Raw genomic sequence first — 24,951 nt, 5'->3', positions numbered from 1 at the left:
TGTTAACAAGAAACTTGTGGAGTGGTTGAAAAACGAGTTTTAATGATTCCAACCTAAGGGTATGTAAACTTCTGACTTCAACCGTAGGTAAAGCAATTGACCCAAATGTTTTTCGGTTGTAGAGTTAGTCGTGTTTAGTTTTTAAGGTTCCAAACACACAATGTCATTTTTTTAACGCATCTAGTGACTAAATGAGAGCATAGGTTTCAAGGATTATGCTAGCTAGTCTGTTAGCCTAGGAAAGATTACAGGAGATACAGGTGGGATGAAAGTAACACAATGTTAACTGATAACCTGGAATAAAATAAAATAAATGTTTAGGGCTAGGGGGCAGTATTCGGAAGTTCGGATGACTGATGTGCCCAAAGTAAACTGATACTCAGGCCCAGAAGCTAGGATATACATCTAATTGGTAGCATTGGATAGGAGTTTCTAAAACTGTTCAAATAAAAAAACGTTTCTAAAACTGTTACAATAATGTCTGTGAGTATAACATAACTGATATGGCTGGCAAAAACCCGGGAGAATCTATGCAGATTTTTTTTTGTTGAGGTCACAGGCCATTTCAATGCTAGTCTAAAGGATATTCAAAATAATTCCTCCCAGATTGCAGTTCCTATGGCTTCCACTAGATGTCAACAGTCTTTAGAAAGGATTTCAGGCTTGTTTTTTAAATAATTAGCAAGTAGTTGTAGTTTTTCAAGGTGTCCCTCATTAGGACTCTAGTCTTGTGACCCACGTGAATGAGTTTGCGCACTTCGTTTTTTTAAATCTCCGGTATTGAACATACTACATTCCGTCTTAAATTTGTATCATTTATTTACATATTATGGTACCTGAGGATTGATTAGAAACGCTGTTTGACTTGTTTGGATGAAGTTTACCGGTAACTTTTGGGATTCCTTTGTCTGCATGTTGAACGAGTGGAACGGTGGATTACTGAGTCAAACGCGCCAACTATATAGATTTTTTTGGGATATAAAGAAGGACTTTATCGAACAAAACAACAATTTGTTGTGTAGCTGGGAACCTTGGGATTGCAAACAGAGGAAGATCTTCAAAGGTATCGCTATTTATCGCTATTTCTGATTTTTGTGACAACCTCTGCTGGTTTGAAAAACGTTTTTAATGCTGGTGTATGCGGGGTGCTGTCCTCAGATAATTGCATGGTATGCTTTCACCGTGAAGCCTTTTTGAATCTGGTTGATATCCCTTTAAATGGAGGGAAGGCATGCAAGAGGTTTCAGGAAAAACAGCACTTTCTGGTTGTATTTTCCTCAGTTTTTCACCTGCAAAATCAGTTCTGTTATACTCACAGACAATATTTTGACAGTTTTCGAAACTTTAGAGTGTTTTCTATCCTAATCTGACAATTATATGCATATTCTAGATTCTGGGCTTGAGAAATAGGCAGTTTCATTTAGGTACGTTTTTCATCCAAACATCAAAATACTGCCCCCTACACTCAAGAGGTTAAGACAACGGACGTTGTTAATATCTATAAAACTATTTGTTCAGCACTTTTGAAATGTACAGCGACAGAATTCAGAACATGGGCCGTTTTTACAGTGTACTCCCTGTACAACAAGTCAGAACTGTAGGTTAAAAATAGGGGGCATATAAACAGACAATGAAAGCTCTTACAATATTCGATGATTACATTTCTCTAAAACAGGTTATAGGCTACATATACACCACCAAGTTAGAACAGTAGGCGAAATTAAGAGGAGCAAATATCAGTAGCACTGTCAAAGATGTACAAAAAGGTTTGCAAACAAGCACACACCGGCCACGAACGATGTGTTTACAATACCGCGTTGTTGAAAATAGACCAAATGATTAGGGTGAGGCACATGGGCTTCTAACAGCTTACTACACAACATATACACTTAGTATCACTCTCTTAGCTACAGTATAAATATCTCCCTTGCATATTACATCGTTTATGCAGCAGCATACAATACATTTTTGCACTCACCTTGTGAAGGTGGCGTGTTCTTTGTGGCCAAACTTTGTCATCAAACTTTGTCATAAAAGTCTGGCATTCTCTAGATTTACAGTGGCAAGAAAAAGTATGTGAACCCTTTGGAATTACCTGGATTTCTGCACAAATTGGTCATACATTTTGATCTGACTTAAACGAATAACACACAAATTATTGTATTTTTCTCGTCTATATTGAATATATAATTAAGAATTTCACAGTGAAGGTTGGAAAAAGTATGTAAATCCCTAGGCTAATGACTGCTCCAAAAGCTAATTGGAGTCAGGATGTTACGGTTTTCTAATGGTGAAGGAGAGTCGGACCAAACTGCAGCGTGTCGATTGCGATCCATGTTTATTTAAACAAACGTAAAACACGACTAAACACGAACACTACAAAACAATAAACGAAACGAAAACCGAAACAGCCTATACATGTGTCAACTAACATCTAACAAGGACATCAAGACACTCAGGACAATCACCCACAATACAACCAAAGAAACAGCCTATACATGTGTCAACTAACATCTAACAAGGACATCAAGACACTCAGGACAATCACCCACAATACAACCAAAGAAACAGCCTATACATGTGTCAACTAACATCTAACAAGGACATCAAGACACTCAGGACAATCACCCACAATACAACCAAAGAATATGGCTGCCTAAATATGGTTCCCAATCAGAGACAACGATAACCACCTGCCTCTGATTGAGAACCACTTCAGACAGCCATAGACTTTCCTAGAACACCCCACTAAGCTACAACCCCACTAAGCTACACACCACATACAAAAACCCATGTCACACCCTGGCCTGACCAAATACATGAAGAAAAACACAAAATACTTCGACCAGGGCGTGACAGAACCCCCCCCCCCCTAAGGTGCGGACTCCCGAACGCACCTCAAATCAATAGGGAGGATCCGGGTGGGCGTCTGTCCATGGTGGCGGCTCCGGCGCGGGACGTGGACCCCACTCAGTTAATAACTTCGCCGCCAACCATGGCCTAGTAGTCCTCACCCAGAACCCCACTAGACTGAGGAGCAGATCGGGACTGAGGTGAAGCTCGGGACTGAGGTGAAGCTCGGGACTGAGGGGAAGCTCAGGAGTGAAAGGAAGCTCAGGAGCGAAAAGGAAGCTCAGGAGCGAAAAGGAAGCTCAGGAGCGAAAAGGAAGCTCAGGAGTGAAAGGAAGCTCAGGAGCGAAAAGGAAGCTCAGGAGCGAAAAGGAAGCTCAGGAGTGAAAGGAAGCTCAGGAGTAAGAGGAAGCTCAGGCTGACTGGCAGATCCTGGCTGACTGGCGGATCCTGGCCGACTGACAGATCCTGGCTGACTGGCAGTTCTGGCAGATCTCGGCTGACTGGCAGATCTGGAAGAGCCTGGTTGACTGGCAGATCTGGAAGATTCTGGCTGACTGGCAGATCTGGAAGAATCTGGCTGACTGGCAGATCTGGAAGAGCCTGGTTGACTGGCAGATCTGGAAGAGTCTGGCTGACTGGCAGATCTGGAAGAGCCTGGTTGACTGGCAGATCTGGAGGATTCTGGCTGACTGGCAGATCTGGAAGAATCTGGCTGACTGGCAGATCTGGAAGAGCCTGGTTGACTGGCAGATCTGGAAGATTCTGGCTGACTGGCAGATTCTGGCTGACTGGCGGATCTTGGCTGACTGGCAGTTCTGGCGGATCCTGGCAGACTGGCGAATCCTGGCAGACTGGCAGATCCTGGCCGACTGGCGGATCCTGGCTGACTGGCATTTCTGGCGGATCCTGGCAGACTGGCGGATCCTGGCAGACTGGCGGATCCTGGCAGACTGGCGAATTCCGGCCGACTGGCGGATCCTGGCAGACTGGCGGATCCTGGCCGACTGGCAGTTCTGGCGGATCCTGGCTGACTGGTGGATCCTGGCTGACTGGCGGATCCTGGCCGACTGGCAGTTCTGGCGGCACTGGGCAGACTGGCGGCACTGGCGGCGCTGGGCAGACTGGCGGCGCTGGGCAGACTGGCGGCGCTGGGCAGACTGGCGGCACTGGCGGCGCTGGGCAGACTGGCGGCACTGGTGGTGCTGGGCAGACTGGCGGAGCTGGGCATACTGGCGGCGCTGGGCATACTGGCGGCGCTGGGCAGACTGGTGGCGCTGGGCAGACTGAAAGATCTGGCTGCTCCATGCTGACTGGCGGCTCTGGCTGCTCCATGTGGGCTGACAGCTCTGGTGGTTTCTTACAGACTGGCAGCTCCTTGCAGACTGACAGATCCTTGCAGACTGGCAGCTCCTTGCAGACTGGCAGCTCCTTGCAGACTGGCAGCTCCTTGCAGACTGGCAGCTCCTTGCAGACTGACATCTCTGGCTGCTTCATGCAGACTGACAGCTCTAGCTGCTCCATGTAGACTGGCAGCTCTGGCTGCTCTATGCAGGCTGACAGCTCTGACTGCTCCATGCAGGCTGACAGCTCTGGCTGCGCTGAACAGACAGGAGACTCCAGCAGCGCTGTAGAGGAAGAAGGCTCTAGCTGCGCTGAACAGGCGGGAGACTCCGGTAGCGCAGGAGAGGAGAAAGGCTCTGATAGCGCTGAACAGGCGGGAGACTCCGGTAGCGCAGGAGTGGAGAAAGGCTCTGATAGCGCTGAACAGGCGGGAGGCTCCGGCAGCGCAGGAGAGGCGAGGCGCATTGTAGGCCTGATGCGTGGTGCTGGCACTGGTGGTACTGGGCCGAGGACACTCACAGGAAGCCTGGTGCGCGTAGCTGCTACCGGAGGGCTGGGGTGTGGAGGTGGTACTGGATAGACAGGACCGTGCAGGCGCACTGGAGCTCTTGAGCACCGAGCCTGCCCAACCTTACCTGGCTCGATGCCCACTCTAGCCCGGCCGATACGAGGAGTAGGAATATACCGCACCGGGCTATGCACCTGCACTGGGGACACCGTGCGCACCACTGCATAACACGGTGCCTGCCCGGTCTCTCTAGCCCCCCGGTAAACCACAGGAAGTTGGCTCAGGTCTCCTACCTGGCGTAGCCATACTCCCTGTGAGCCACCCCCCAAGAAATTTTTGGGTCTGACTCTCGGGCTTCCATCCGCTCTGCCGTGCTAGCTCCTCATAATGCCGCCTCTCTGCTTTTGCTGCCTCCAGCTCGGCTTTGGGGCGACAATAATCTCCAGGCTGTTCCCAGGGTCCTTTCCCATCTAGAATCTCCTCCCAAGTCCATTTCTCCAGGTAGTGCAGCCTCTCCCACTGCAGCTGCTGGTGCTCCTGCTGCCTCTGTTGCCTCTCCTGTGGCTCCTGCCTGTTGACACGCTGCTTGGTCCGTTTGTGGTGGGTGATTCTGTTACGGTTTTCTAATGGTGAAGGAGAGTCGGACCAAACTGCAGCGTGTCGATTGCGATCCATGTTTATTTAAACAAACGTAAAACACGACTAAACACGAACACTACAAAACAATAAACGAAACAAAAACCGAAACAGCCTATACATGTGTCAACTAACATCTAACAAGGACATCAAGACACTCAGGACAATCACCCACAATACAACCAAAGAATATGGCTGCCTAAATATGGTTCCCAATCAGAGACAACGATAACCACCTGCCTCTGATTGAGAACCACTTCAGACAGCCATAGACTTTCCTAGAACACCCCACTAAGCTACAACCCCACTAAGCTACACACCACATACAAAAACCCATGTCACACCCTGGCCTGACCAAATACATGAAGAAAAACTCAAAATACTTCGACCAGGGCGTGACACAGGAGTCAGCTAACCCGGACTCCAATCAATGAGATGAGATTGGAGATTTTGGTTAGAGTTGACCTGCCCTATACAAAACATTCACAAAATTTGAGTTTGCTATTCACAAGAAGCATTGCCCGATGTGAACCATGCCTCAAACAAAAGAGATTTCAGAAGACATAAGATTAAGAATTCTTGACTTGCATAAAGCTGGAAAAGGGTTACAAAAGTATCTCTAAAGGCCTTGATGTTCATCAGTCCATGGTAAGACAAATTGTCTATAAATGGAGAAAGTTCAGCACTGTTGCTACTCTCCCTAGGACTGGCTGACCTGCAAAGATGGCACATGATGCTCATTGAGGGTAATAAGAATCCTACAGTGTCAGCTAAAGACTTACAGAAATCTTTGGAACATGCTAACATCTCTGTTGACGTGTCTACGATACGTGAAACACTAAACAAGAATGGTGTGCATGGGAGGACACCACGGAAGAAGCCTCTGGTGTCCAAAAAGAACATTGCTGCACATCTGAAGTTTGCAAAAGAGCACCTGAATTTTCCACAGCGCTACTGGCAAAATATTCAGTGGACAGATTAAATTAAAGTTGTGTTGTTTGGAAGGAACACACAACACTATGTGTGGAGAAAAAAAGGCACAGAACACCAACATCAAAACCTCATCCCAACTGTAAAGTATGGTGGAGGGAGCATCATGGTTTGGGTCTGCTTTGCTGCCTCAGGACCTGGACAGCTTGCTATCATCGACAAAAAAAAAAAAAAAGATCAAGTTTATCAATAATTTTTGCAGAAGAATGTAAGACTATCTGTCTGCCAATTGAAGGTCAACAGAAGTTGGGTGATGCAACAGGACATTGAGCCAAAACACAGAAGTAAATCAACAACAGAATGGCTTCAACAGAAGAAAATACACCTGGAGTGTCCTGACCTCAACACGATTGAGATGCAGTAGCATGACCTCAAGAGAACGGTTCACATGAGACATCACAAGAATATTGCTGACCAGCCTCCCGGGTGGCGCAGTGGTTAAGGGTGCTGTATTGCAGCTAGCGCTGCGCCACCAGGACTCTGGGTTCGCGCCCAGGCTCTGTTGTAACCGGCCGTGACTGGGAGATCCGTGGGGCGATGCACAATTGGCCTAGCGTCGTCCGTTGTCCGGGTTTGGCCGGTAGGGAAATCCTTGTCCTATTGCGCACCAGTGACTCCTGTGGTGGGCCGGGTGCAGTGCACGCTAACCAAGGTTGCCAGATGCACAGTGTTTCCTCCGACACATTGGTGCGGCTGGCTTCCGGGTTGGAGGGCGCTGTGTTAAGAAGCAGTGCGGCTTGGTTTTCAACCATGACTTTCAACCTTTGTCTCTCCTGAGCCCGTACGGGAGTTATAGTGATGTTACAAGATAGTAGCCACTAAAACAATTGGATACCACGAAAAAGGGGTAAAATAAAAAAAATAAGAATATTGCTGAACTGAAACAGTTTTGTAAAGAGTCGAAAATTCCTCCTGACCGTTGTGCAGAAAATGTTTGGCTGAGGTTATTGCTTCCAAACTGGTTAACCAGTTTCCACCCTGCACTGTGCATGTTTACACAGTGTGCTCAATACATAAAATGTATCATTGTTCGTGTGTTATTAGTTTAAGCAGACTGTGTTTGTCTATTGTTGTGACTTAGATGAAGATCAGATCAAATTGTTTGACCAATTTAAGTAGAAATGCAGGTAATTGCAAAGGGTTCACATACTTTTTCTTGCCACTGTATGGTGGGAATTCATGTTAATTCATGCTAATGTTAGTGGTTGCTTTGCAATGCTTGCAGTTAGCCACTGATTCCTTACAAACCACTCATTGTTGAATTTGCGATTTCCAACTTGTTGTGTTATTTTTATGTCCAATGGCTGATGAGCGCGGAAAGGTTTTATCTGTAATTTATCTTCATTATTTCTCTTCATATGACAAGGATTGAAAATAATTTGCCAGTAGATTGTCGACTTGATTAATGATGATGGCTGCTAGCTAAGACCTTGAAAGTAAGATGTTGAAATGATCAGTCCAATCAAAGCTACTGTACATATAATATGTTTTGATATCATTTTATCTGTGGCCAATGACCTTGAGCCTTCTTGGAAGGGCACTTGTAATGGCAGGACCCAAAGGGCTGAAATTTTGGATGTCTACCCTTACTAAGGACTTAAACTTGGCGATGACGTAGTGTCCCCATGACTGACAGAACACTGAGCCAACCACGGTGCAACGCTCCTATTTTCTGATGGCTCGCCCCACCACCACAGAAAGCACTGAGCTCGGCTGAATTTACCTGCATAAACTGTTATAAACATAAACTGTTATTTGACACATGCACAAATTTTTACAAAAATAATATTTTATATCAAAACATGTGCGGCTCTGCCCTGAATGACGGATCGCCACTGGCTGACATGGCTAATTGAGTGACTGTCAGCGACTGACATAATAAGAGAAAAACTGCTGATGCACAACCACATTTCGAAATTGCACCTGGTATATTCTGCTATTCTTACTTTCATTAGTAAATTGAGACCCGACTGAGTAAAAAATAGTTGTGTTGTTTTATATGTCTGCATCGGCCCTGTGTCCAAGATATGGTAGCTGGAGCAGTCGACACATCACGCGCGTCGCTGGGAGTTCCCTTGTCCCCTATAGCACGCCCCTCCGTCTTTCCTCCGCGCCTTCCCGGTCGTGCCTCCCATCTATTCTCTCGCGCCATCTCCCGGGGAAAAGAAGCTGAGGGGCGGTGGCGGCGTCGGTGTAACGTTGCTTCGCTGGCCTGTAACCTCAATGGTCCACATCTAGACTGAAGACTGACAGTTGGACCCGACAGGACAGGTAGCCTTTATTTAATTGTTCTGCATTCTCTGGCAGTTATCTTGCAGTGTATGGGAGGCACAGGTGTAGCCTGTGTATCATGTGAGCATGACATTGTAGCCGACACCCGGAACGTTTTGTTATTCGTACAGTAGTGGAAAATAATGCCTGCACAAAACCGTGTGTTGACACCTTCCCATATAGGCTACCGGTGTTAAACCCACCGCCGGTTTCGTGGAATGATTGCAAGGGTGTTGCCAAAGGTTTAATCTGTGCAGTATGATCGGTCCGTTGTCCAATCATATGCCAAGACCAACATCCTTCTTCATGTATGATATGCTGGGTTATAATGCAGTGTAGCCTACGATAGCTAGTGTCAGTTGCTTATAGTAATGTATATTAGGCTACGCGCGTATCAATGCGTTAGGACCCTGCGAGTCAGATGCCAGTGTGTCAAATCTGTTGTCCGAAATATTCTAATATCCAGTATTGAAATAGGCAATTGACCCATGCAGTATATTTGGCTGTCATGCCTACGGCTTTACTTGTGTGCGTTTTAAATGATTCAAATAGCCATTGTCTCACCTCTAGACAACAGAATGAAGCCGGAGAATTGGTGCGGGTGTGGCAAAGGGGACAAGCAGCATGCGTGCCAATCTGTAAATGAACGTGCATGCTCTAGGTAGGCAACAACTGTGTAGGCAAAACGCTAAATAAATAGTTTAACTGAAATCGTTCAAAATCAAGAAAATAAGGTAGAATTTAGAATCCTCGAGATGCACCTGCTACAGAATAAGTATATTTGAAAGCATGGCTAGGCTAGCCTAGTTTTGAGTTCACATCCACAGCTGTAATCTGCTGTAGCCTATTCAATGGCCATTTAAATTAGGTAATGACATAGCCTATTACAAATATACCAATACCCCCCCCACCCTGCTGCTGCACCCCCCCTCCCGACAACGGAACCTTTTTGTCCAGCACATGTTCTTATTTTGGATGTGAGTAAAAACCCCATCATTCATTGTTAACACATCATAGTCACCACCAACGTGTTATTCGAATACAATTTCTGAATGGGGTTTGAGTAGCTAGGCCAACAATAAAAACGCAGACCCCTCATAGGTAGATGCTTCCATTTTTCAGTGTAGGCTACATTTGCACTCACTGAAAGTTTGTTTTTCCCCAACCAGACAATTAAGGGAGTTTTAATATCAAAGTTGCAAGATGTGAGGCTTTCACATGAAGAAATTTACAGTAATGTTGTCAGGTATTTATTGAATTTACATTAGGGATGATAAAATATCACACATGAAACAACACTTAGAAAACAATGGCTGTGTAAATGACAATTGTTCTTCCGAGACAGCGCCACAATCTAACTGTTCAACAAACATAATTGTAAGACTGATGTTTGAGCGGCCAGTGGTTGTGGGATTGATTAAATATTGTAGAGACAAGCCAAATCTAGGTGAAAATGTATATTTTTGCATGACAGCTGTTAGAGAACATTATACACTACATGACCAAAAGTATGTGGACACCTTGCTCGTCGAACATCTTATTCCAAAATCATGGGCATTAATATGGAGTTGGTCTCCCCTTTGCTGCTATAACAGCCTCCACTCTTCTGGAAAGGCTTTCTACTAGATGTTGGAACATTGCTGCGGGGACTTGCTTCCATTCAGCCACAAGAGCATTAGTGAGGTCAGGCACTGATATTGGGCGATTAGGCCAGACTCGCAGTCGGCGTTCCAATTCATCCCAAAGGTGTTCGATGGGGTTGAGGTCAGGGCTCTGTGCAGGCCAGTCAAGTTCTTCCACACCGATCTTGACAAACCATTTCTGTATGGACCTCGCTTTGTGCATGAGGACATTGTCATACTGAAACAGGAAAGGGCCTTCAACATTGAGATCTGTGTATTACAGCAGCTAGCTCTTATTGGTGAGCTGGTCTATACATACATTCATTGCATCAGACTGAGTTTACAGTACCAGCTACCGACTCATGCCTCCTCTAGTCTCACAACACAGTCCTATTTCTTACTGTCTGGATTCAATCTGATCTTCTTTCGGATCCTCTTGTTCTTTCTCTCCTAGCTAATCTACTGTCTACTCTACAGTATTTGACTGAGCATCTGTGTGGGTGTCAGTGATCAGTCTAGTGTGCGTGTTCACTCACCGTGCTTCTCCACTGATCGCGCACAGCAACTGAAGCAGGATTTCACATAATTTCTCTATCCCCCTTATTTGGGGCCTGTTCAGAGGGAGGCAAGCCTGCCACTCCTCCATCCCTCTGTCTTACCTCTCCTTGATTTCTGGCTGTTTCTGCTTCTCCAGAGTGCATTCTAGTCTTTGTGCCAACCAATGTCATTGTTCTGTGCCCCTTGTGTTATTATGTCTCCCTGCGAAAGAGGGTTGCTTATGAATACTATTGGTTTGGAGATAAGGGTTATGATCAACACATAACACGTCCAGATACATACTATATGAGGAATTGTTGTACAGGAAAATTCCTACAGGAATATTCCTTAAAGCCTATGGTTCAGTTAGTTTCCTTGTGAAAATTGCATTTTATGTTCATGTCACATGGAACACATTTCCCAGAAATAGAAGCCAATTGTCCATAGAAGATCATTTGGAACAGTTCGTGCATATATTATGACGACATTTTCTGACGTTATTGTTCGTTTTCGACTTCGGCAAGTGTTTCTTTCGGCTGTTTCGGGGCACACAAACATCTTTCGCGAAGGCAAGCCGAAGTCATCAGCCGAAGTCTACACCCCCTCGTTGGCGATTGGTCAACTGAAGGAATTCTTCAATGACGTGCCTGTTGTCATTCAAAAGAGACGACTCGTCGTCATGCAATTATTTTCCGGTTTGCCTATAGGCGCCAGCCAAACTGTAGCATGCTAACGCCTTTACAGTCATGCATGACACACTCAGACACACTGCCTCCCCTGTGTCAGCTCTATGTCATTACATGATTGATTTTCAATCCATGATATTTCATTGAATCTGCTGGAACAGTTATTTGTTCACAGCCATATTGAATTCAACACTAGATAAACTTACAGTCTCAGAGTCATAAGATTGATTGTAAATAAACAGTCATTACACATTACAATTGACAGATGTTTATCTTTCGAATGACGACATTGTGTTGTCTTTACGCCACTGAGAGGTAGCTAGATGACTGTATTACATCAATTTACCTCAGGAAGACAATGCATGTCCAAGATCATTCTCGTGTCAAGCAATATTGTCTCGAAAGACCAACAAAGGATTTTGCTGCTACCTGGCACATTCCTCTTGCAATGGCTGTTTGCTTTTGCAGACACTGTTTTGAACGTTTGATTACACTAACTCACAGTCTGAACAGCTATTGGTTCACAACTGTTATGCTCATTGCTCACTATTTAGGTCAGCAAATTAATATGAAACAAAATGCCTCAGTCATGATGTAGCATGTGTATTTGTCACGCCCTGACCTGAGATATCTCTGTTTTCTTTATATTGTGGTTAGGTCAGGGTGTGACTAGGGTGGGTACGCTAGTTTTTGTATTGTCTAGGGTTTTTGTATTGTCTAGGGTTGTTGTATGTCTAGGGTTTTGTAGGTCTAGGGTTTTTGTATATCTATGTTGGCCTGATATGTTTATCGTTGCTGTTTATCGTTGTCTCTGATTGGGGATCATATTTAGGTAGCCATTTCCCTTTGGTGTTTGTGGGATCTTGTTCTATGTTTAGTTGCCTGTCTGTACTATTCGTATAGCTTCACGTTTCGTTTGCGCTTGTTTGTTTTGTTTTGCTGAGTTTCGGTTTTATTAAAAACACGTGGAACTCTACTCACGCTGCGCCTTGGTCTCATCTTTATAACGAACGTGACAGTATTACATCTTCCAATTAGAGGAACTAATAAACTATGACCCTATCCTGTATTTGTCTATGACATCCTCTGCTAAACTAGCTGCTCACTATTTTGGTAGTGTGGCTGCATGTACCTATAGAAGGATAATTCATATTTTTATGACTGCACACATCTGTACAGCTAACACCAATATAGCCTACAGAAAGAGGTACTGTTCCATGTCCTGTGATGGTTCTCCCACTTGACTGCACATGTGCACCCACCTCTACTACAGTAGGTAGCTCGAGCCAACTTCCTCTCAGCATAGATTGATGGACTGGCCACAAACTCCATTAGAATAAAATATATGATTAATACAGCTCCGATAGTGTATGGACTGGCATACTAAACAGGCAAGGTTGTGTGAGGAAGGTCCCGTGATTGGCCAACATTGAGAATAAATAGGTTGGGCTCTATAATCATGTGGATCGAGGTCTTTCACTTTATGTGAACTTCATATTTCTTTTATTTATCCTTTATTTAACGAGGCAAGTCAGTTTAGAATAGGGTTGAAAAGGGTCGAAAAATTTCCAGTAAATTGCCAGAATTTTCCATGGGAAGTTAAGCCCTGGAATTTGGAGAATTTTGCTTAAAACGTCTTAGGGCTGAAATATCGTTAACGGGATCAATATGACAACAGCCAGTGAAAGTTCAGGGCGCCAAATTCAAAACAACAGAAATCTCAATTAAAATCCCTCAACCATACATGTATTTTATACCATTTTAAAGGTAATCTTGTTGTTAATCTCACCACAGTGTCCGATTTCAAATAGGCTTTACAGCGAAAGCACCACAAATGATTATGTTAGGTCAGAGCCAAGTCACAAAAACACACACAGCCATTTTTCCAGCCAAATAGTGGAGTCACAAAAAGCAGAAATAGAGAGAGAAATAATCACTAACCTTTGACACTCACAGGACTTCATGTTACATAATACATGTATGTTTTTTTCGGTAAAGTTCATATTTATATAAAAAAATCTCAGTATACATTGGGCGCGTTATGTTCAGTAGTTCCAAAAACATCCGGTGATATCGCAGAGAGCCACATCAATTTACAGAAATACTCATCATAAATGTTGATGAAAATACAAATGTTATACATGGAATTAAAGATATACTTCTCTGTAATGCAACCGCTGTGTCAGATTTCAACAAGGATTTGAGTCCCTGGCGGCGTAGTGTGTTACTGATGGTAGGCTTTGTTACTTGGGTCCCAGGTTTCTGCAGGTCATTCACTAGGTCCCCCCCATGTGGTTCTGGGATTTTTGCTCACCGTTCTTGTGATAATTTTGATCCCACGGGGTGAGATCTTGCTTGGAGCCCCAGATCGAGGGAGATTATCAGTGGTCTTGTATGTCTTCCATTTCCTAATAATTGCTCCCACAGTTGATTTCTTCAAACCAAGCTGATTACCTATTGCAGATTCAGTCTTCCCAGCCTGGTGCAGGTCTACAATTTTGTATATATCCAACATGGTGGATATATGTATTTGTATATATCCAACATGGCGGATATATGTATTTGTTCTCTGAGCGCCGTTCTCAGATTATTTCATGGTTTTTGCCTGCCATATCAGTTCTGTTATACTCACAGACATCATTCAAACAGTTTTAGAAACTAGAAGTGTTTTCTATCCAAATGTAATAATTATATGCATATATTACCAACTGGGACAGGTAGATTACTCTGGGCACCTTATTTATCCAAGGTACTCAATACTGCCATAAGAAGTTAAATTCATCAAAGAGTTAGCTTAACCTTTTTTTGTGGGATACACATGAGGCAATTATAGGTTTTGTGGCATATTTTGGTTAACCTTTCCCCAAATTCAATGGAATCTCAACCCTATGCATGCCAAGTGCATTCTTCCATCGCATGTCAAATGCACTTTTCCATCACATGTACAGCTGATTCTCAAGATCTTGCACACTAATGAGATGCTATTGAGCCCACATCACTAGACTGTCTGAGCCAAGGACTACATGTTTTCTGGTAAGTTTGATTACAATACTGGTTGAGGTGAATATATTTGATATGACATACATAACTAGTAATTAGTAATTAGTAATTAGTAGCCAACAGCAAAGTGTCTTTAAATAACTTCTAACTTGCTAACAATTTCTGCTAAGTAGTTTTTGCTATCATGTGGGTTTTAGCTTGCTTGAGCCTGCTAACTGAGCAGTGTTAATTTACCTGTTTTTATACAAGTTTCATTTAAAAAATATTTATCTAACAAATTAGTTGTTTAATTTAACTGCTTAACTATTTATCTGTACATGGAAATGTATTTGTTTTTTTAAACAATTTTTTTTCTAATCTTTACAGGAAAATGCCACAGTCTGATGTGTGGAGAAATATCATTCCAGCTAATGTAGAAGGAAAAGCTGTGTACATTTGCAAATACTGTGCCAAATCATATGTGAAGAATGCAACAAAGATGCAGAATCATCTGGCCACGGGCATGAAGTTCCCTCAGCGCTCACAACAAGCAACCTCTGATAAAAGGTCCACTACTTATATTCGAGGTGAAAATTATGAATCAGACACCTTATCGATAGCAACAGCTCATGGTCCTACTGGAATCAGAAGTTTTTTTTGACTCAATGGAGGAACGTAGTATGCAACTCAATGGAGGAACGTAGTATGCAACTGGATCACCCCTGATGCTCACAGGCAATGTGTAATGAAAGAGATTTCTGAATGTTCTTCATTCAGCATACACCCCTCAGACATGCTTTATCTACTAACTTGCTGAATGCAGAGCTCATCAGAGTTCAAGTAAAGGTCAGGAAAATCATAGAGAAAGCTGACTGTATTGCAATCATCTCTGATGGGTGGTCAAATGTTTGTGGGCAAGGAATAATTAACTACATCATCTCCACCCCTCAACCAGTATTCTACAAGAGCACAGACACAAGGGACAACAGACACCCCGGTCTCTACATTGCACATCAGCTGAAGGCAGTCATCAATGACCTTGGACCACAAACAATTCTGCCAACATGAAGGCTGCTTGGTCTAAAGTGGAGGAGTCCTACCCTCACATCACATCCATTGGCTGTACTGCTCATGCGTTATATCTGCTCTTCAGGGACATCATAGCACTGAAAACAATGGATACACTCTACAAGAGAGCCAAGGAAATGGTTAGGTATGTGAAGGGTCATCAAGTTATAGCAGAAATCTACCTCACCAAGCAAAGTGAGAAGAATAAGAGCACCACATTGAAGCTGCCCAGCAACACCCATTGGGGTGGTGTTGTCATGTTTGGCAGTCTCCTGGAGGGGAAGGAGTCTCCAAGAAATGGCCATATCACACTGCCGATATGGACAGCCCCATCAAGAGGATCCTACTGGATGTTGGACCCCAAGTATGCTGGCAAGATCATCCTGTCTGGTGCAGAGATCAACAAGGCCTATGGTGTCATCACTACCGTGTCTGGCCACCTTGGCCTGGATGAGGGCAAGGTTCTTGGCAGTCTGGCGAAGTACACTTCCAAGCAAGGGCTTTGGGATGGAGATTCAATATGGCAGTCGTGCCAACATATCTCATCAGCCACCTGGTGGAAGGGTCTTTGTGGATCTGAGACTTTTTCTTCTGTTGCCTCCATCATCCTCCAAATCCCACCATCATCAGCCAACTCAGAGCGCAACTAGTCCTTGTTTGGGAACACACATACCAAAGCAAGCAACAGGCTGACCAATACAAGGGTTGAAAAATTGGTGGGCATCTGGGGGAAATTTGAGGCTTTTGAGTCTGACACCGAGCCATCCTCAACAAGGTTGGAAAGTGACAGTAAAGATGAGGCCTCAGAGTCTGATGTTCAAGAGGTGGACGTTGAGGAGGTTCAGGGAGAAGACATGAAAGCCTGAGAGGAAGACAAACAAAGCTTTACTTTCTAGACTATCATTTAACAGATGTATGTTGAAAATGTTTTTGGGAGATGCGATGGATCATTGGGGATCATTCAGTATTCCCTTTCTTTTGTTGTTCAGTGAAATCATCCCATGTGAAGAGTCAACTCATTTAATTAAAGTTCAATTCATAACTAAATTATATATATTTTTTCTATTAGAAGGATTTAATCATTTGCAATTTTGTCTACTTATGATAAGGTAAAATGTTTGTTTCGGTCTCCATATGATATAGGAAATATATCCAATGTAAAAAACATCTACATTTAAATGGTATTAATATTCATTTGCACATGTTTCCGTTAATTCCCATATATTCCCGTTAATTCCCATATATTCCCGTTAATTCCCACAGAAAGTTTCCACCTCTGAATATTCCTCAAAATGTGCAACCCTAGTTAAGAACAAATTCTTATTTACAATGACGGTCAAACCTGGACGATGCTGGGCCAATTGTGCGTTGACCTATGGGACTCCCAATCACTGCCAAATGTGATGCAGCCTGGATTCAAACCGTGATGCTTCTTGCACTGAGATGCAGGATCTTAGACCACTGCGCCACTCGGGATCCCTTGATTCTATACTGTTACATTATATACTGTCACCTCATATATACTTTTACCTCATATTAAACATTTGATCTCCCCCAAAAATGCTGGAGTATTGAGGCCCAATTTTAATTTTATTGCATCACTGTCCAAATAGATACGGAGGTGAGTGTAAATAAAACCAACATCTATTTGCACCTCTATCTGTCTGCCTGAATCTTTGCCCTTACAAGGTATTTTACAAACAATGAATGTGCTCTAATTGGAGGGAGATAGGGTCATCTCTCTCTACGAATGTATTGTCTATCACAGTCCTCTCCTTCTTGTCTTTCGTATTCTTGACTGGTTCTTAATCAGTTATGTTTAGGGCTGTTGTTGTTAGACCTAACAGTTGTATATTTCTGTAAATTGAACCATGTATTTTGCATTAAGATTATTAGGCTATTGCAACTGTCAGAGGGGAGAGACCAGAGACAGAGTATGATTCTCAGCAGTGGCGTGTATTCATTCAAGATATGGACTTGATGGAAAGACGATTGTCTTATATATTCTGGACTAGTTGTCATTCAGTTATGTTTAGGGCTATTGGTAACAGTTAATTATTTCTGTACAATGAACTGTGTATTTTGCAATAAATAATGTTATTTATTGCATTTATTATTAGACCTTTGTAGAATATTTATTATAAATGACATTGAACTGTTCCATAAGAAAAGGTTGCCGACCCCTGTATTATAGCTTCATGATATCCGGACAATCTTTCATATGCCAAGTCTTTTTGTCTCGTGCTTTAGACCCATCAGCTGAAATGTTATGGCAAACTGTGTTTGACAATCAGAGTCTTAACTCTGTCTTCCATGTGCCTTCCCTCTCTGCTGTGACATGACACTGAGCCACCATGTTTGATAGATTCCTCCTGCCACCTGCTGAGCAGATGAAGGATTGGCCCCAGGGCTACAGCGACCCGCCCTATAGCTCGCATCACATTTCTGGGGCCGCAAATTGTCAGGGTCTCTGTAAGGAAGAGGGCATAATGACAGATAGGCACCGCCAGGTCATGACGGATGGCACGTCATGGCACATCATTCTGCAGAAAATGACCCCCATTATTTCCATTACAATCTGGGCATTTATCTTAACGCTAGCTACAATCGACGAGCCTTTGTTGTGCTACCATACTATATCTATACTCAACCTCCATTGTTTGAAAGTGACATTCTGCAGTATGAGTTAGGAGTCTTTCTACTACAGCAGATATATGGTTTCAACATGTCAATGATACTGATGTTTCATTTCAACGGAGCTGACACAAAGTGGGGATTGTTATCTGGGCTCTGTCTCAGGAAATGAGAGCAGAACAGAGGTCATCTCACACACATAACAGAGTCTCTGATTGACATTCCAGACTCACAAAGTTCCAAATCCCTCACTATCCCTTCCCCTAACACTCCATTGTTTGCAGACCTGTAATGTGTAAGCAAAAGGGCGGAAGCTCCACCACACACACACACACACACACACACACACACACACACACACACACACACACACACACACACACACACACACACACACACACACACACACACACACACACACACACACACACACACACAGGGGGTGTATGTACAGAGCAGATATTAATAAGCTCCCAGACATTACTTGAAATGTCAAAACGTACAATAGATTAATTGGCCGACAACACAATGCCAAGTTGGCATCAAGAGGACATTGAAATCCATTGCCCAGCCCGGTAAACTCTATTGTATTACATGCCGGTATTGATGCATAGACTGAGTTGGATTTTTACCTTGCCTTAAATAACGGTATTTTAATGTTTAGTTTCAAATCAAATCAAGTTGTATTAGTCACATGCGCCGAATACAACAGCTAATGTGCGATCCAGAACACAGCCTGTAGCCCCAGAGTCTATGAAAGCAGGAACTGCCCATTGCCCAGAAACACTGGGAACAACTCGGAACCCCTCCATCCTCTCACGACGACGTTCCCAAAGCCGGTTGTCAAATCGGATGGCCAGAATGATAAGTTCATCCAGAGTGTCAGGGTTGTCCTGGGAAGCCAGTTCATCCTTCAGAACCTCACAGAGTCTGTTCAGAAAGGCTGAGTGAAGGGCTTCTGTATTCCAACCGCTCTCAGCAGCGAGCATCCGAAAGTCAATGGCGTAATCAGCTACTCTCCGGCTGCCCTGCCAAAGCGCAATGAGTCTTTGAGCAGCATTCCTGCCACTGATGGGTTGATCAAAAACCCTCTCCATCTCCTGGGTGAAGCTTTGCCAATTAAAACAAATGTCTGATTGCTTCTCCCATATGGCCGTGGCCCAGGCCAGAGCCCGTCCTGAGAGCAAGGAGATGACGTATGCCATTCTGGAACGCTTGCTGGGAAACGTTGATGCCTGCAGCTCGAAAGCCAGCAAGCATTGGAGCAGGAACCCACGACACCTCCCAGGAGGCCCCTCATAGCACTCCGGTGCCGGGAGATGAGGCTCCCGAATGGAGGAAGACGCTTGGGCTGGTAGGGAGTGGAGGATTAGGAACAGCCACAGGTGCAGCAGCCGTTGCTCCCGCCTGTCCTGTCTGCAGAGTGAACACAAGAGTTCTTAAATCATCCGACAATGTCTGCAGCCAAGCCTGCAGCCATGGCAACCAATCACAGTTCCATGGTGGGTGAGAGCCGACTAGCAAGCGCTTTGGGTGTGCACATGTACATTTTTTACCATGAATAGTGCCCGTTAGGCAGCACTGGAGCCAAAAGCATCCTAGAAATCGGGACAATGCCCCTTGTGGCAAAAGTAAGAACTGCCATTGAATCCATTGAAAATCCATTGTCAGAAGCTAGGTTTCCATTCAATTAGCGACAGATTTTCATGCGAATATTCTAAAATCTGCTTAAAGAAATGACATGCATTTCCTCACCAGTCGTGAGTTTCCACACGTAATGCACACAAAAAGTGCTTTTATGCTTAATCTTTCATGTACCGGATAAAAATCGAAACTTCAATATATTTCCATCGCATTTTAAACTATACTGATAGTTTTGTCACAGAAAGCCCCATTAAAATATGTTTTGTTGTTGCCACTCTAAGGTCATGCACGATTCATTAAGCATATTTAGAACTTTTATTATTCAAAATCATCAAATATATACCATAAAATATATACCATAACACCGTAAAAATAAATAAAATATATTGTGATATAATACAGTATTTTGGCCATATCGCTCAGCCCTAGCCCAGCCTCTAGTGTTCTGCAACATACTTCTGGCAATGATCTATGAACAGTAAGCTCAGCTGCTTTGCAGGCCACAACAACCACCTAACTGCCTCATTGTCTTTTTAATCAAGGGGATTTTCTTATGTAATCTGCTGTCATTTACTTCACTCAGAAAACAGGGTTCCAAAAGGGTTCTTTGGCTGTCCCCATAGGAGAACCCTTTTTGGTTCCAGGTAAAATCCTTTTTGGTTCCAAGTAGAACTCTTGGGTTCCATGGGGTTCATGACTTAATGAACTTCTTTGAAGAGATAAACATTTAACATTTAACATTTAAGTCATTTAGCAGACGCTCTTATCCAGAGCGACTTACAAATTGGTGCATTCACCTTATGACATCCAGTGGAACAGCCACTTTACAATAGTGCATCTAAATCTTTTAGGGGGGTGAGAAGGATTACTTATCCTATCCTAGGTATTCCTTAAAGAGGTGGGGTTTCAGGTGTCTCCGGAAGGTGGTGATTGACTCCGCTGTCCTGGCGTCGTGAGGGAGTTTGTTCCACCATTGGGGGGCCAGAGCAGCGAACAGTTTTGACTGGGCTGAGCAGGAACTGTACTTCCTCAGTGGTAGGGAGGCGAGCAGGCCAGAGGTGGATGAACGCAGTGCCCTTGTTTGGGTGTAGGGCCTGATCAGAGCCTGGAGGTACTGAGGTGCCGTTCCCCTCACAGCTCCGTAGGCAAGCACCATGGTCTTGTAGCGGATGCGAGCTTCAACTGGAAGCCAGTGGAGAGAGCAGAGGAGCGGGGTGACGTGAGAGAACTTGGGAAGGTTGAACACCAGACGGGCTGCCGTGTTCTGGATGAGTTGTAGGGGTTTAATGGCACAGGCAGGGAGCCCAGCCAACAGCGAGTTGCAGTAATCCAGACGGGAGATGAAAAGTGCCTGGATTAGGACCTGCGCCGCTTCCTGTGTGAGGCAGGGTCGTACTCTGAGGATGTTGTAGAGCATGAACCTACAGGAACGGGCCACCACCTTGATGTTAGTTGAGAACGACAGGGTGTTGTCCAGGATCACGCCAAGGTTCTTAGCGCTCTGGGAGGAGGACACAATGGAGTTGTCAACCGTGATGGCGAGATCATGGAACGGGCAGTCCTTCCCCGGGAGGAAGAGCAGCTCCGTCTTGCCGAGGTTCAGCTTGAGGTGGTGATCCGTCATCCACACTGATATGTCTGCCAGACATGCAGAGATGCGATTCGCCACCTGGTCATCAGAAGGGGAAAGGAGAAGATTAATTGTGTGTCGTCTGCATAGCAATGATAGGAGAGACCATGTGAGGTTATGACAGAGCCAAGTGACTTGGTGTATAGCGAGAATAGGAGAGGGCCTAGAACAGAGCCCTGGGGACACCAGTGGTGAGAGCGCGTGGTGAGGAGACAGATTCTCGCCACGCCACCTGGTAGGAGCGACCTGTCAGGTAGGACGCAATCCAAGCGTGGGCCGCGCCGGAGATGCCCAACTCGGAGAGGGTGGAGAGGAGGATCTGATGGTTCACAGTATCGAAGGCAGCCGATAGGTCTAGAAGGATGAGAGCAGAGGAGAGAGAGTTAGCTTTAGCAGTGCGGAGCGCCTCCGTGATACAGAGAAGAGAGTTGTGCACCTAAGCACCTGCCGTCCCATTCCCTATTATCTCCTCTAGGCTGAAGATTAAGTGTGCAGTGACCATAACAGATGTGGAGCTTTCAGTAATTAAGTTGCATTGCGGCCTAAATGAAAGAATTGATTGGCCCCCACGTCTTGACATTTGAAATGAGCACCCACGCTTCTGTCACTGATCAACTTCTTAAGACCATTTCTCTACACACACACACACACACACACACACACACACACACACACACACACACACACACACACACACACACACACACACACACACACACACACACACACACACACACACACACACACACACACACACACACACACACAACAGAGCATATTACATACACTCTTAGAAAAAAGGGTTCCAAAAGGGTCTTTGGCTGTCCCCATTGAAGAACACTTTTGGGTTCCATGTAGAACCCTCTGTGTAAATGGTTCTACATGGAACCAAAAAGGGTTCTTCAAAGGGTTCTCCTATGGGGACAGCCAAAGAACCCTTTTAGGTTCTTGATATGTCACGGATCCCCCTGGCACTGATGCTCATTCTGTTCACCAGTTCCGGAGGTCTACGTCACCGGCTTTCTAAGCTTCACTGAACGGGATTCGTTATCATCAACCCCAGACTGTCTTGTCTGATTACACACACCTGGTTCCCATTTCCTCTGATTAGTATGTTATATATGTCTTATATATGCCTATATATGTCTCTCTCTGTCTTTGTCAGTTATTGTTCCCATGTCCGTTGGTTGTGTGAGTACCTATGTGTTGGTGCAGCTGTTATGTTGCATACTTTATATATTGTGTATTACGGTTATCATCCCTTGTTGTTCAACAAGGTTTACCTTCGCTCTTTTGTTTGGGCACAGCCCAGTGTTTTGTATGTGTTTTTTTGTACGTGTTTCTTTTGGGTATATTAAAAACCCCTATTGTGTGTTCCTGCACCTGGGTAGAGCTGGAGTTATGTTGTCAAAACAGCAGGCTGTCATTCGACCAGCTCATCAGCATGGCGATCCGGTTGGACAACCTCCTGCAGTCCCAAAGAAGACCTGCGAGGAATTTGGAGCCCATGGCTACCCCTGCTCCCTGGCCAGAGCCGATGGAGGTGGGCTCGGCACATTTGCCTGAGGCAGAGCATAAGTGAAGGAGGAATCTGGGCCTGCTTCTATTGTGGAAAAAGGGGTCATTTCTCCCCGACCTGCTGTCTATTCACTAGGAGGCGAGGAGGTGACAAGCCAGGGAATTCCCCTGCGCCAACCCAGGTAGGAGGCAAGGTCTCCTCTCCTTCTCTGTCAAATTAACCCGTGTGTTTTCCTGTTAAATTCCCTGAGTAACCTAGCCCTTCACTCCCGTTAGCTCTGATTGATTCCAGAGCTGCCGGTAATTTCTTAGATAGGCCACTGCCACTGCATTCCTTTGTTCCCCTACAGTCACCCATTCCAGTTCGAGCCCTGGATAATCGTCCAATAAGGACAGGGCTCGTACATCACATTACTGTTCCTGTTTCTTTACTGTCCATGACACTCATTCTGAACATATCACTTTCTTGATTATAGACACCCCCACACACCCCATTGTTTTTGCATAACCCGGTTATTTCCTGGTCCGATAGGAGACTGCTGGGTTGGTCGCAGGAGTGTCAGGGGAGGTGTCTCCGGGTGTCTGTCAACACCACTACAGTGGAAAGTCCGGACTGTGCTCAAGTGGATTTACCGAACAAATGCACGGGGTGCAGTACTTCATGAAGCTGGCCTTGAGGAGCGCCTACAGTCTGGTGTAGAGGTAGACCGATTAATCGGAATGGCCGATTAATTAGGGCTTATTTCAAGTTTTCATAACAATCGGTAAATCGCTATTCAATCTTGCAACCTTACAGTTAATTAGTCCAACGCTCTAACCACCTAATTACATTGCACTCTACGAGGAGACTGCCTGTTACGCAAATGCAGTAAGAAGCCAAGGTAAGTTGCTAGCTATCATTAAATTTATCTTATAAAAAACAATCAATCAACCATAATCACTAGTTAACTACACATGGTTGATGATATTACTAGTTTATCTAGCGTGTCCTGCGTTGCATATAATCGATGTGGTGCGTACTTGCTCCAATGTGTACCTAACCATGAACATCAATGCCTTTCTTAAAATCAATACACAAGTATATATTTTTAAACCTGCATATTTAGTTAATATTGCCTGCTAACCTGGCTCGTTAAGAACTCCGTGAAGACTATTTCTTCCTAACAAAGACAGCCAACTTTGCCAAACGGGGGATTCCAAAGCAGTCTGACTGAGCGATGGTAGGCACCAGCAGGCTCGTAAGCATTAATTCAAACAGCACTTTGTGCGTTTTGACAGCAGCTCATCGCTGTGCTTCAAGCATTGAGCTGTTTATGACTTCAAGCCTATTAACTCCCGAGATTAGGCTGGTGTAACCGATGTGAAATGGCTAGCTAGTTAGCGGGGCGCGCGCTAATAGAGTTTCAAACGTCACTCGCTCTGAGACTTGGAGTGGTTGTTCCCCTTGCTCTGCAAGGGCCACGGCTTTTGTGGAGCGTTGGGTAATGCTGCTTCGAGGGTGGCTGTTGTCGATGTGTTTCTGGTTCGAGCCCAGGTAGGGGCGAGAGGGACGGAAGCTATACTGTTACATTGACAATACTAAAGTGCCTATATGAACATCCAATAGTAAAAGGTTTATTAAATACAAATCTTATGGAGAGAAATAGTCCTATAATTCCTGTAATAACTACAACCTAAAACTTCTTACCTGGGAATATTGAAGACTGTTAAAAGGAACCACCAGCTTTCATATGTTCTCATGTTCTGAGCAAGGAACTTAAATGTTAGCTTTTTTACATGGCACATATTGCACTTTTACTTTCTTCTCCAACACTTTGTTTTTGCGTTATTTAAACCAAATTGAACATGTTACATTATTTATTTGAGGCTAAATTGATTTTATTGATGTATTATATTAAGATAAGTGTTCATTCAGTATTGTTGTAATTGTCATTACTACAAATACATTTTTTATAAATCGGCCGATTAATCGGTATCGGCTTTTTTTTGGTCCCCCAATAATCGGCATCGGTATCTGCGTTGAAAAATCATAAT

At 44.3% G+C, this 24,951-nt stretch overlaps 1 protein-coding gene across 5 annotated transcripts in view; it reads left to right on the top strand.

Moving 5' to 3' along the window:
• The first annotated feature begins 8,301 nt into the window (after positions 1 to 8,301).
• Positions 8,302 to 24,951, top strand: part of LOC118361005 (protein 4.1-like) — a 105,532-nt gene continuing 88,882 nt past the window's right edge. For all 5 annotated transcript variants that reach the window (XM_052482728.1, XM_052482726.1, XM_052482725.1 and 2 more), the window contains exon 1: positions 8,302 to 8,599. The gene's annotated coding sequence lies outside the window, so the exon portion shown is untranslated. The remainder of the gene's footprint in view (positions 8,600 to 24,951) is intronic.

The sequence above is a fragment of the Oncorhynchus keta genome, chromosome 28, assembly GCF_023373465.1.
Source record: "Oncorhynchus keta strain PuntledgeMale-10-30-2019 chromosome 28, Oket_V2, whole genome shotgun sequence".
Classification (NCBI taxonomy): Eukaryota; Metazoa; Chordata; class Actinopteri; order Salmoniformes; family Salmonidae; genus Oncorhynchus; species Oncorhynchus keta.
The sequence above is the reverse complement of the archived record's forward strand: the minus strand, read 5'-3'. Positions and strand labels throughout refer to the sequence as shown.